The 13985-nt window shown below is 33.9% G+C and overlaps 1 protein-coding gene across 1 annotated transcript in view; it reads left to right on the plus strand.

Annotated features, from left to right (window-relative positions):
• EPHA3 (EPH receptor A3) overlaps window positions 1-13985 on the plus strand; it is a 373049-nt gene that overhangs the window by 211377 nt on the left and 147687 nt on the right. The gene's annotated exons all lie outside the window — the stretch shown is intronic.

Below are 13985 nucleotides of genomic sequence, written 5' to 3' on the forward strand. Positions count from 1 at the left end.
ATTTTCAATCCTCCATTGATCTTTTTGCATTATCTGTTCATAGTTTCTCTAGTGATTTCAGTGTTTATCTGTAACTTATTACAATATACTTCAAGTTGACACTACTTCTGGTAAATTATAGGAAATTTTCATAAGTCTGTGTCCCCTGTGGGTTCCATGCTGTTATTTTCATATGCATTATATCATATATTTTATAAAGCCAAATATACAGTCTTATGTTTAAAGTTGTCATGTGACTTTTATACAATTTGAAAAGAGGTCTATTAGTCAATGGTAACAAAAAGTGAATAAAAGCAAAAATTATCACTTCCCCGGTTACATCTGTCATTCCAGCTTCTAAGTACTACATATTGTTGTTTAAAACTGTCATCAGTAATATAAAAAGACATATTCTCTTGTTATGGCAGGTGTATATTTTTTATAAACTATTAAGAATTTAAAATTTGATTTTTTAGTGGGAATAACTTAGAAGTAAGTTAATTTTAATATTAATTTTATACTATGTATACACACATATACACCAAGAATTAATATTTTATAATGCTTTTCATTTTACTAGGCATCTCAACATGTCCTTATCCATTTGATTATATTTGAGGTAGCTGCTATCGTGGAATTTTTCACAGAAGTCAAATATGTTTTGAGAGGTCAATTTCACTACCTCAAATCATATAGTCAAATTTCAAATTTTGTCAAGTTTAGTTACCTTCTTCACCATAAAATAATCAGCACAGGGTCAAATTAATGTTTGTGCCTATATAAAAGCTACTTTTCTATTTTCTAAAGTAGTTTCTAATTAGTATTTTAGGTTTTGTTTCTTCTCATAGTGACATTAGAGTTAAGTGACTTTTTTATATAAATTATGAGGATCACATGGGACAAATAAGATTTTTTTTTTTCTAACAAAGATCTTTAATAGTGTGGGAATCAATGCTACTGCGATACAAAGCAATCTATACTGTATTAATCAAAGATCCAAAGCACACTGATTATGAAGAGTGAAAGCTCATGCAAATAAATTATGAAAGAATACAAATGAAGACACACTTACATGACTGCCTCATTTCCAGAGCCTGGTGACAGACTTGCTGTTCTCAGCATGCTGCTTCATGATGACCTCATCAGTAACATAAGATGCATTCAGCTATCTGGCACCTAGATGGCAGCCTAGAAAATCTAAACATAGTGATTTCAAATGGACCATAAAGCCTGACTAAAATCTTACAAGTTAGCAATAGAAATACCTGTTACATCCTGACATCATCTGGGTACACTCAGCAAATTATTCCCTGATGGAAATTATTTGAAAAAAATGTATATGCAGTTATGCATTACTTAACAACGGGAGTACATTCTAAGAAATGCATCCTTAGGTGATTTTGTCATTGTGCAAATATCATAGAATGTACTTACACAAACCTAGATAGTATAGCTTACCACATACTTTGGCTCTGTGGTGTAGCCTTTTGCTCCTAGGTTACAAATCTGTACAGCATGTTATGGCACCAAATATTGTTAAGGAAATAATAACACACTGGTATTGTGTATCTAAACTTATCTAAACATTGAAAAGGTATAGTAAAAATATGGCATTATAATATTATGGATCTGCTGTCATGCACGCTGTCCATCATTGACTGAAACATTATTATGTGGTACATGACTGTATATATGACATATATGTCATATATTATATATATATATATATATATGGTTGGTATGTATACAATGTGTGTGAATGTATGTGTGCAAAATACTTATTCCATTTGTTAAAACATAATATCTTATAATGACAGTGTATGCCTACAGAGATTAAGTTGAATAGAATGGCAATTAAGAAGCATGGTTTGTTTCTGAATCAACTACAGTATGTGATGAGACATTTGGTATAAGTGCTACAGTTCAGAACTCAGGGAAGATGAACACTTCAGTGCACCTTCAGGGATTAATGAAAGCTTTTTTTTTTTGTCCTGTGGATGGTAACAATTCATACAAATGTGTTACCATTTATTTGGTTTAAAAATGACATTTAATCATTTTTAGGAGAATCTTCCCTAAAGCTAAATGAATATCACCATCCCTTTTGATTTAGGATGATTGAAACCTGTGAAGAGAAATTTCCTTTTTAATAAAAAAAAAAAAAAAAAAAGCAATCTTGTCCACTTAACCATCTCAGCTTTAGCAGTTCTGAAAGGGTTCTTTTTCTTCAGGCCTCATGCTAGATTTGCCTTGCAGTTAGTTTCACGGAGAAAAAGCGACAATGCTAAAATTATAGGTGCCAGTAAGTCTAATTGTGATAGATGATGCATGGTTTCAGAAAAAGGATTTATTCTTATTTCAGAATATCAAATTTAGTTGACATTATTCCTTGAAAATGGAAAGTTAGGACCTGGATTCCCTGAATCATCTCTCAACTATTATAAGAAAAATCTGTTCCCTGAGGTATTTATCAATCAAGGGACAGCCTGAGTGTGGCGAACCACATACACAGCCAGGGAGAATGGATGAATCATAAAAAGGTTCACTTGAAATGCCTTTTAAAATACGTAATATAAATGTAAAAGGCACTCCTTGAGAAAATAACGCAAAAAAATAAGTTGCCATAACCCATAACTTGCCTGGGACAGAATAGAAAAAAGAAAGTGTTCATCAGTGCTGTTTCAGATACTATAGCTGGCACGAAAGTAGGCACAGGAGGAGAAAATCACCCTGAATTATAAATGTTATGTGCTATTTTCATGGCACCAGGTGGGAATGTTAACACTTAATCAGTCTCTCTGGCACTATTTCCCATCCATATTGCCAGCTTTATCACCATGAAAGATGCTTTGATCCTCTTCTGTGGTGTCAAAAACAACAGGCCACAGCATCAATGACATTCCAATCAGTGGGGCATCACTGCACATTAGTTTTTATCAGATATGATATTTCACTAACGCATTTTGACAACATCTGGTACAATACAGAGGTCTCTCTCTTTCAGAGTATACACTCTGTGTGTGTGTGTGTGTGTGTGTGTGTGTGTGTGTGTGTATACCTTTTTCCTATGTCCTAAAAAGGAGATTAATCACAAAGCACTTCTCTTTTACTGTTGTAGATTTTGAAAGCAGGAGGAAAAGTTCTGTTTTAAATATGCTACAGTTTTCTCTTTGGTGGTACCTAATGCTCTCTTATGGAAAATGAAATTCTTAGATTTCTAACATACTTGAGAGTTACCTTATATTAAAACAATGCCATTGAAAATAGGCACTGTTAAGATTTGCATGGAAGTATCAGTTGTGAAATATAACTGTTGTATAATGACAAAATCTTTCTTTTGGCAAGTAGCTCCTTTATGTCAGACAATGGTCATTTCAATGTTCACAACCACTCTTTGTACTCAGCATAAATATATGAAAATAAGTTCACAGAGGCTGAATAACTTTTCTAAGACCACTTAGAAAGTGTCCAAACTCTGATGCTCCCTGAGATCCAACTTACCATATCATGCCCATTCTACTGCAACTCAAGGCTGCCTTCCCTTTTAAAATCTACTTAGCCAAATGTTAAATTATTCTATAATTAGACAAATAGAAATTTTTGGCCATAATTAAAGGAAAAATATTGCAACATAATATCAAATGATGGTTATAGAAAATCAGATTAAAATAGTTCAAAACGTCTCAACAATTAGATTTTTCTCTTGATTTGCCATTTCTTTTATTGTTTAATGATAAACTCACTAGGTTTATCAGTTAGCAGGAAGAAAGAAAACAGGACTATTCCTATTGATGTGGAGCAGATGCCAGATAGATTTGGAGCATAGAAAAATTTCAGATCTGGATATGTTTAAATCTGGCCCTGCGCTGCCAATAGGAAAAGCATGACATTACTGGCAAACTGGGTTGGAGAAGGATATGTGTAAATAGAGGGATAAAGAGAAGTAGCAAAATATTATAAAATGATTTCACAACACACTCTCTGATTCCATAAAGCCCAGTTTTAATCTCTATCTATACCATGATAAAGTGTATCTTGTCATATGTTGACCTGAAAAGTTAGACCTATGATACATAGTAGGTAAAAAACAAAGAATCATTTTTGAATTATAACATCAAAGAAATGTTAAACTTTCCTCATTTCCTTCCCCAAATGTACACATTTTTTTAAAGTAATGCAATATATTTATATTAATATATTCTATCCATTCAATATATAAAAAACAGCCTAGACACTTTTATGGAATATTTTTACAATAAAAAAGTTAGAAAGAGAACATTTTGTATTAAACCAAAAATAATTCAAAGAAATGAGGTAATACATTCTTTTGTATCACTTCTACATAAGCAATAGTCTTTGAGGTTTCTAAGTGGCTTAAAAAGAGATTTGATAAGTTGAAATATTGTCTTTTCTCATTTTATGGCCAGAGAAAAATAGTACTTGTCTGAAATATATATAATATTGCACACGGGGTTAATTAGGTTAGGAATGAATTAATTTGTAACAATTTCCGCTATTTGACAGGCATCAATAATATAGCAGCGTATTACATGCATTCCAGACATCAGCATACTTCCATGACCCAGTCAGATTCAATTTGGAAAAACCTTGGATCATATGAATATTTTATTATTGATTTTTTGTAACATCATATTTCACAATCAGTTCTGGTCATAAAAGACCATAATAACTTGAAGAGATATTTTAGAAAGCCATATTGTTGATGAATGGAAAGTATGCTTTCTGCAGTGAAAAGACAACTTACTGTCCTTTTCCTGAGACAAGATGTCAAGGTATAATTTTGTGCTTTGTTAACAGCTATCAAGGAAGTTCATTTTCTGAGCAATTTTTTCACCCTTTGATCTGATATTTTGGGTGTGGGGCACGGGGGTATGATGATAGTTTGTATATCTTGGTTGTCCTGGCTTCTTTCAAATTCTTTTCATTTCAGACTATTTTCTGTTGCATGATTTGACTTCTAAAAATCTTTCCAGTATCCTGGCCCTCAATCATTTGCACATAATAATCCAATAAAGTATCAAAGTTAACACGTAAATGGTCAGATGGCTGGCCAGCTTGATACAGAAAGGTTATGTTGATGGTACCCATGGTTAAATGCATTTCATTTCCAAACACATGCTTACATTCATCAGAAACCTAATTGTAGAACTTTTGCTTGTGGAGATGCCAAGCTAATCTATTGACCACGTATCAAAATACAATAATGACACCTTTAAAGAATGGTAGAGTAACTCACAAGACTTGATATTAGTTATGAGTTTTCTTGTACTGTCTATATTTGAAAATGTGTAATACTTTACACAAGTACTGTGTTGGCTGCATTTAAACAATTGTGTGAAATCAGAACACACACACATCCTTCCCAGAGGAGTGCAAATGTTGATGTTCCATAGGCTCAAAGAATGATTGCTCAATCCACATTTCCTTGGTTCTCTCACCTACCATATGTTATTCAGAATATTTTGCTCTTAGTTATGCTTTTTATGAAATTATTGATCTCTACTATCAGTATTCACCATTTGTCATTTTTCTGAATCTCCTTCCCAGTATCACCTATTTTTTCTCCAGGTTCCAAAATGTAGGCAATTTTCTGATTTTCTAGCCATTTTCTTATTTTTCTCCTTTCTTTTCTCCTATAGAACCTAAGAACTTCTGGGGAGAAAGATTGAGAGTAAGAGAGAGGAGGGAGAAGAGAAGTAGGAGAAGAGAAGTAGGAGCAGAGACTCACACCATGCCATGACATGTATACTGAGTATTATCAGTGCACACCCATGCCACACACATGTATCCATGTATGTATGCATGCAGTTTATTTGTGTCAATGAATAATAACTGCCAATTTTGTATTAGGCAGTATTCGGATATCTGATACACAAGGATATACAGGACATAATTCTTCTCACTGAATTTACAGTGTAATAGGGCCAAAGCCCCAAAGAAAGATAATGACAATATAATATACTAAAATAGAAGCATGCACAGATGTTAATATTACAAACAGGAGAGCTGCATAGTCACCAGGCAGCCAGACAGAGTGGTGAAAAAACTGAAGCTCATAGAAACTGAGCACAATGACTATACCCATCGAAACCCTATCTAGAGTAAGGACCCTCTCTCATGCATGGCTCAATTTGTTCTGTCAGTAGAGAGCCTTTTATCGTTTGTGCAAAAACTGGGGGCCTCAGATGACCTAAACTGATGCCATAAAATGTTAAAATAGCTCCTCTCTCTTTTAATTCTAAGCTATTATGTGAATTCCCTACAATTAAAAATTATAAGAGGTTTCCAGTAGAGGCTCATGGTGTAATAACTTGATCTTAATATGCTTTCTATAACTAATCTGGAAACTTTTAAAACTCTTGAGCTTGTTTTTCGTAAGCAATGGTATATGTTGTATATAATGCTATATAAAGTAACAGAACAAAGTGGTATTTATAAATGCGGTACAGGTACCTACAGGCAAAATAAGTATGTATTTAAGCATAACTTTGTTCAAAATGTTCACAATTCTGAGCACAAGGCAATTTCTGATGATATTGAAAAATAGCATAATTCTAAAAATAATGACTTGTTCTTTAGTCATTACTAGTCAAAACTAGTCTTACTAGTAATATATAGAAGAAAGATATATACACGTGCAAGTACAAATAATTCAAATAGAAAATAATAAAATAATGGGGGAAACCACATGTAAGTGCCAGCTCCTACAGTTATCTTCCCAGGACACCTAAGCCTTTCACTTCCTCTGGTGCAGCAGCATTTCGGTGGCCTCCAGCTGTGGTCAGAATAGTGTTCATCTTGTGCTATTCTCTAGTGTCCCAAAGGTGTTTAATTTTCAAGTTATAGTTGACACAGAGGAATAGAAATTCAGCGAATGAAAGAGGAACTTGAGATAAGAAACTAAAGGTGACTACAGGGATATTATCTTTGCTTTAGGGGAAACACATTCTCCAATGTAATCATTGAACCATCTTGTGTCATCTTCTAATCCTGGGAGATGAGTGCTAAATAGATGAAGAAGTCTATTTACTCTAGGATGTGAGATTTTAAATGAAACAATCCCATGGACTTTTTTTTTTTAAGCCAGGAGGCTACATGGCAAGATTTTTAAAATCTGTGTTTATCCTTAATTATATGCCTATTTAGGATCTTGATTAGCAAAAATTAGATATTAGATTACCAGCAACGAATGTAGATGTAAAACACCACAAAAATATTTGAAAGTCTTTTATAACTCCCAAAAAAATTGTTACTGAAATATTCAAAATATTACTATTCACCAAAATTACCCTATTCATGTGATGAGTATGTAATGATCTATCTCTATCAGTAGTTGCTATGTATTCCTCTGTAATGTGAAATTGAGAAGATTCCTAAGACAGAATCAATATCATCTTGGCTGTTGAAAAGGCAATCCTGTACGTATAGTAAGTGATAGAGAAAGAAATGATGGGTTATGTATGTTTTATGAGAGACTGCCTTTTTTTTCTCTCTCTCTACAACAAATTTCACACCACTGGCTTGTTGTATGACCCTGTTCCTGGACTTCAGTATATTTACACATGTGTGCCGAGTATAGTCAAAAGCACATACATCCCTTCTTAAATTGACCCAGGAACAATTTGTTAGCTGTTCTTAAGGTTCTATGCTGTGAGCATAATGGAAGCAGCATGTGAGTTGAAGAAGGAAGATCTTTTGGCAAGTCCATCTCCACCACCCATTGGCTTTGAGATCTGGGACTAGTTCTTAATATAAGACACTAGCCAGCTAAACAGTGTCGATCAGAAATAATATACAGCTCTGCTGCCTCCTGGTCTGAAGCTATTCCTTTTCCTACATGAAAAGATGCCATTCAATAAGGAAGCTGTGCTTATATAGTTCAAGCTCATTTAAAATAATTTCTGCTCTAAGAAATGTTCTGATACCACTCCATTAAGTCAGTTCTGAAATACCTTGGGTACAGCACTTCCTTTAAATGTCTGCTATTCCTTTAGAAACACCACAATATTCTCCTTCTCATTTGCTGATTGCTTGTGAGTCTGAGAAATGTTTAACTTATTACCAAGTGTGAGCAAATAGAAAGAGGTTGGAAAGAAACTGAAAGGAGCATGGCAGAGTCTTACAAACCAGTGGAGACAAAAGAGCATATTTAGCATTATAAGTAAAGGTACTGTGTATAAAATTGAATCCTAAAATATAAATTTAATAAATGCCTTAATAGCAACACATTGAATGCCATTTTGTTTATGAAGAATAAAAATAACAAGAAAATTTAGTTAAAATAGCATTCTATAAATAACATTAAGCTTCTTGATAAAAAGTGATTTACAAAACTAAGCTGCTGCTCCTAGTATCATGGTATTTAGATATATAAAGATATTGTCTTCCATTACTTTAATTCTGTAATACCTTATGCAGCGTGCAAATGAATTATCTTATATCTGAGCTTGCATTTGGTATAAGTTAACTTTAGAATTTTGATAGAATTGTACAAATTCTGGTACAGATTATTCAAATGAATCTACTTCAATGGAAAAATCCATGGAAAAACAGTAACTGCACACACACACACACACACACACACACGAGAGAGAGAGAGAGAGAGAGAGAGAGAGAGAGAGAGAGAGAAACAGTATATACTTATCTCATTCAATAGAGTTTCCTATTTGGCACTATGGAATTATTCAATTATCCATTGAGTCTTTGGAAATAATGCTATGATCACCTAAAAGAACTTGCCAATTATTGCCATATGTGAATGTGGTTTTTATAATCTGGACACTTATGGCCTAGGATTTGGACTAATAGCTCTAGCCGTTTACTTCTCATTAACTGCCAGAAAAATTATGAGACAGAGGAGACATTGGTCAGTGTCAACATGATATAAATTTGGACAAGTGGCTGAAAGTTGAAAGGATCAGTATCACCTTAGCGATGGTGCTGTACTTATTGAGAAAAAAGACTGGGAAAACAAAAGTATTTGAAAGTCATACGTGTTTGGAAACTCTGTAAAGAAAGCTCCTTCCAAAAGTGAGGACGAGATATATAGGGAAGGCAGCCAGGTTTGGAAGTGTTTACTAGTATATGTGGCAGCCTAAGAAATAAAAAATTTAAAACTGCCAGTATTGGGAGTGGGAAGAGTGTACCTATATAAAAAAAGCAAAGTAACTTTAAGCTACAAATTCAAAGGTAATCATTTCAATTACCCCTGAGGAGATCCATTCAGTTTTGGTGTTTTTACCAGCTATGACAAAGATTTCAGAGGATGGTAATGTTTTTATATGTATGTGACAAGATGGCCTGGCATATCCACCAAGAACCAAAAACAAAAATTTATTTGACTTGTCTGACTTGTTTAAGTTATCTAGACATAATATACAAATGGAAATCCCTAGGCTCCCAAAGTAGGGTGTGGCAAAAGACTGGTCATATAGCTATCAATAACATGCTTGAAAAAAGGTGCTATTTTGTGATATATCTTTTTGAATTATATTTAAAAAGTATAATTTTAACAGAAAAGGATGTTGCATAATATTCCAAGAAAGAGCAAATGTCCAATACATCTCTAAAAGTAGAAAACTAAGAAAAGGCAAATGTGGTTTAATATTGTTCAAATATATTGACACATCTACCTGTGTTGTAGATTTCAGAAATATTTATACACAATATGTAAGTATTTATTTATGTAAACTGTGTCAATACTTACTAATTTCTAATATGCTAATGTGTATTAGAGAATATTTATACTCACATGCAATTCCTACAAAATCCTGTTATAAAGTTTTTACTCTCCTCATTTTACAGACAATGAAACTGAAGCGTGAGGAAGCTTTGGAACTTGTTCAGTTACTTATGTAGTGACTGGCAGAGCCAAGATTTGAACCTGAGCAGTCTGAACCTGGGCTCTTAACAATTAAAATGTGCAGATCTAAATAATATCTCCTATTAATTTACCAGCATTGAGAATGCACTTTTAATTCTTGGCCCAATAGTCATGACATGATTTTTGTTGATGTGATAATAATATTTTTTCTTTTCTATTTTGTTATAAATAGTATATACTAGCCAACAACAAAGAAAAAGCTTGTACTGGAGTCCTTAAAACACAGGTTTTCTATTTTTGAAGACAAGTATCTGGTTCATGAAGAAATCAAAACCAGTGTTCTGGTTTAATAAGCATTATATTCTAAGAAGATGAATCACCCAACTCAGTAAAGAGAGTTTACTTTTCTTATGTATCAGTAATGTGGAAGATTTCTCCAGCAATATTTTATTGAATTATTTTACATAGAAGTTATGTATTTCTAGACCACTTTGGCTTCTCTAGAAACCCATATTTTTGCTAACCAACTTCATTTAGTGTCAATAAACAGAAGCCTATGTGACAAAGAAAACTAAATGTGGCATTTTTCTTAACATGAAAATATTGGAATCCATTTTTTTTTTGCAGTACAAATACTATAAATACCACACAATTTACTACAGCAAATGCTAACTTGGCATTTCCTATTGGCTAACTCAATGTAACATATCCAAATTACAACTCCTGTGCCTTTGCTCATATAGCCATTCCTTCTGTAACTCAAAAAATAGGAATAGTTCCCAACTGCTCAATGTGGAACTTTAGATGTCAGTCTTTTTTTTTTTTTTTTTTTTTTTTTTTTAATTTTTGAGACTGCATCTCACTCTGTCACCCAGGCTGGAGTGTAGTGATGCGATCTTGGCTCACGGTAACCTCTGCTTCCCAGGTTCAAGCGATTCTCATGCTTCAGCCTCCCAAGTAGCTGGGATTACAGATGTGTGCAACCATGCCCTACTAATTTTTTTGTATTTTTAATAGAGATGACGTTTCCCCACGATGGCCAGGCTGGTCTCGTCCTTCTGAACTCAAGTGATGCACCTGCCTAGGCCTCCGGGTGCTGTGACTTACACCTGTGCTAGGATTACAGGTGTGAGCCACAGCACCCGGTTAGTTTTGTTTTGTTTTGTTTTTAACTAGTTTATCCAGATTTATTTGTTTCTACCTCTATTGCTATATTATTGACAAAAATTACATATATTTAAGGTATACAATGTGACAATTTGGTATACATATACATTGTGAAATGATTACCGAAACACATCTATCACTACACATAGTTACCAATTTTTAGATATCATTCTATTTTTTTTATCATTTCAACTTTAATTTTAGATTCAGAGTGTACATGTTCAGGTTTGTTGTATGGGTATATTGTATGATGCTGAGATTTGAGATATGAATGATCCCATCACCAAGATAGTGAGCATAATATCTACTTAATTTCTCAACCCTTAACCCCCCTCCCTCTCTCTTCACCATTAGTCCCCAATGTCTATTGTAGCCATCTTCATTTTCGTGAGTACCCAGTGTTTAGCTCCCAGTTATAAGTGAGAATGTGCACTATTTGGTTTTCTGTTCCTGCCTAATTCACTTAGCATAATGGCCTCCAGTTGCATCCATGTTGCTGCAAAAGACATGATTTCCTTCTTTCTTATGGTTGCATGGTGTCCCATTGTGTATATGTACTACATTTTCTTTATCTGCCACTGATCGTCACCTCGGTTGATTCCATGTCTTTCTTTGGTGAATAGTACTGTGATGAACATAAGAGTGCATGTGTCTTTTTGGAAGAATGATTTATGCTTTCTTCCACTTTGCTCTCTGCATCATCTAAAATCTCCATATCATCTACATAATATATCTCAAATAAATACACTTCTTTCTATGTCCATAATCACTTCTCTATCTATGTCATATGATTTCTTATTTAGAGTATTTCAGTAGTTTCCTATCTGTTCCATTTTTGACCCAGTTTAATACATTTTCCCAATAGAAGCAAGCATAATCTCTTTGAAATGTAAATCTGATTATGGTGTACCTCATGCATGAAACCTTTCAGTAACCCCTGATAACACTTAGTATAGAAAAACAAGCCACCTTAATATAAGCCTGAAGACATGGCATGGCCTAATTGGCTTGCATGTGCCACCAAACTAATTTGAGGCCCTCATGTCATTTCTGTTCCAGCTATGCTCTTTTTCTTTCACTTTCGTTTACTCTCCAGTTCTTTCCTGCCTCAAGACTTTTACCCTAGAATTCTCTGCCTTCTACTTTTTTATTTTTTCCTTTTACATACCATGTGAATACTTTAGTACTTTATATATATCACAGAAAATGATAGATCTCTTTTAAAGGTTAGACCACTGTACATACCATAAATATTATTCAACTGGAAATTCACTTACTCCATTTCTTTTCTATGCCAACTTAAATGTTTAAGAAAAAAAGTTTCCCACTTTTACACTGTTGGTGGGATTGTAAACTAGTTCAACCATTATGGAAAACAGTATGGCAATTCCTCAAGGATCTAGAACTAGATGTACCATATGACCCAGCCATCCCACTACTGGGTATATACCCAAAGGATTATAAATTATTCTACTACAAAGACACATGCACACGTATGTTTATTGCGGCACTATTCACAATAGCAAAGACTTGGAATCAACCCAAATGTCCATCTGTGACAGACTGGATTAAGAAAATGTGGCACATATACACCATGGAATACTATGCAGCCATAAAAAAGGATGAGTTTGCGTCCTTTGTAGGGACATGGATGCAGCTGGAAACCATCACCATCATTCTTAGCAAACTATCACAAGAAGAGAAAACCAAACACCGCATGTTCTCACTCATAGGTGGGAACTGAACAATGAGATCACTTGGACTCGGGAAGGGGAACATCACACACTGGGGCCTATCATGGGGAGGGGGGAGGAGTGAGGGATTGCATTGGGGAGTTATACATGATATAAATGACGAATTGATGGGTGCTGACGAGTTGTTGGGTGCAGCACACCAACATGGCACAAGTATACATATGTAACAAACCTGCACGTTATGCACATGTACCCTAGAACTTAAAGTATAATAAAAAAATAAATAAATAAATAAAGCTTTTAAAAGAAAAAAAAAAAAAGAAAAAAGTTTCCTTAGTAAATGTAACTTATATTTTCCTTTATCTTTGTGATATTTGCTTTAATATATTAAGATTTCTACATAACTAAGATATTATATCTAATTAAGATTTTTTTTAAACAAAATCTTTAATATAACTGAAGATTATATTAAAGAATAAAAAATTAAAATACAATTAAATATTTTGTTTTAAATAAATGTTTATAGGACACTTAGGACACTGGGAAGTCCTTTTTTCTAGTTTTAAAATGTGATGATGATGATCATTAATTATATATATTAATACATTTTATGTACATATTACACATATTATACAGAGTTGTACCTTGGTATCAATGAGGGATTGCTTCCAGGACCCCTGAGGATACCAAAATCCATGGATGCTCAAGCCCCTTGTATACAATAGTGTTGTGTTGCAAATAACCTATTGCATGCTTCCATATACTTTAAAACATCTCTAGATTATTTATAATACCTAAAACAATGTAAATGCTAATAAGTGGTTGTTGTACTTTATTATTTAGGGAACAATGGCAAGAAAAAGATCTGTACATGTTCAATACAAGTACAAACATCTTTTTTTTGAGACAAGATCTTGCTCTGTTGCCTAACCTGGAGTGCAATAATGCAATCATGACTCACTGAAGCCTTGACTCCCCTGGACTCAGGTGATTCTCCCACATAAGCCTTCTGAGTAGCTAGGACTACAGGCAGGTGCCACCACACCCTGCTAATTTTTGTATTTTTTGTAGAGATGAGGTTTCACCATGTTGCCCAGTCTGGTCTGGAACTCCAGAGCTCAAGAAATCCACCTGTCTCAGCCTCCTAAAGTGCTAAGATTACAGGAGTGAGCCACTGCACCTGACCCTTGACTAGACATTAAAAAAAAAAAAAAAAAAAAAAAAAAAAAAAAAAAATTGATCTGTGGTTAATTGAATGCATAAATGCAGAACCCATAAATACAGAGGCCAACCCTATTTCT

This window comes from Rhinopithecus roxellana, chromosome 1 (genome assembly GCF_007565055.1).
Source record: "Rhinopithecus roxellana isolate Shanxi Qingling chromosome 1, ASM756505v1, whole genome shotgun sequence".
Lineage (NCBI taxonomy): Eukaryota > Metazoa > Chordata > Mammalia > Primates > Cercopithecidae > Rhinopithecus > Rhinopithecus roxellana.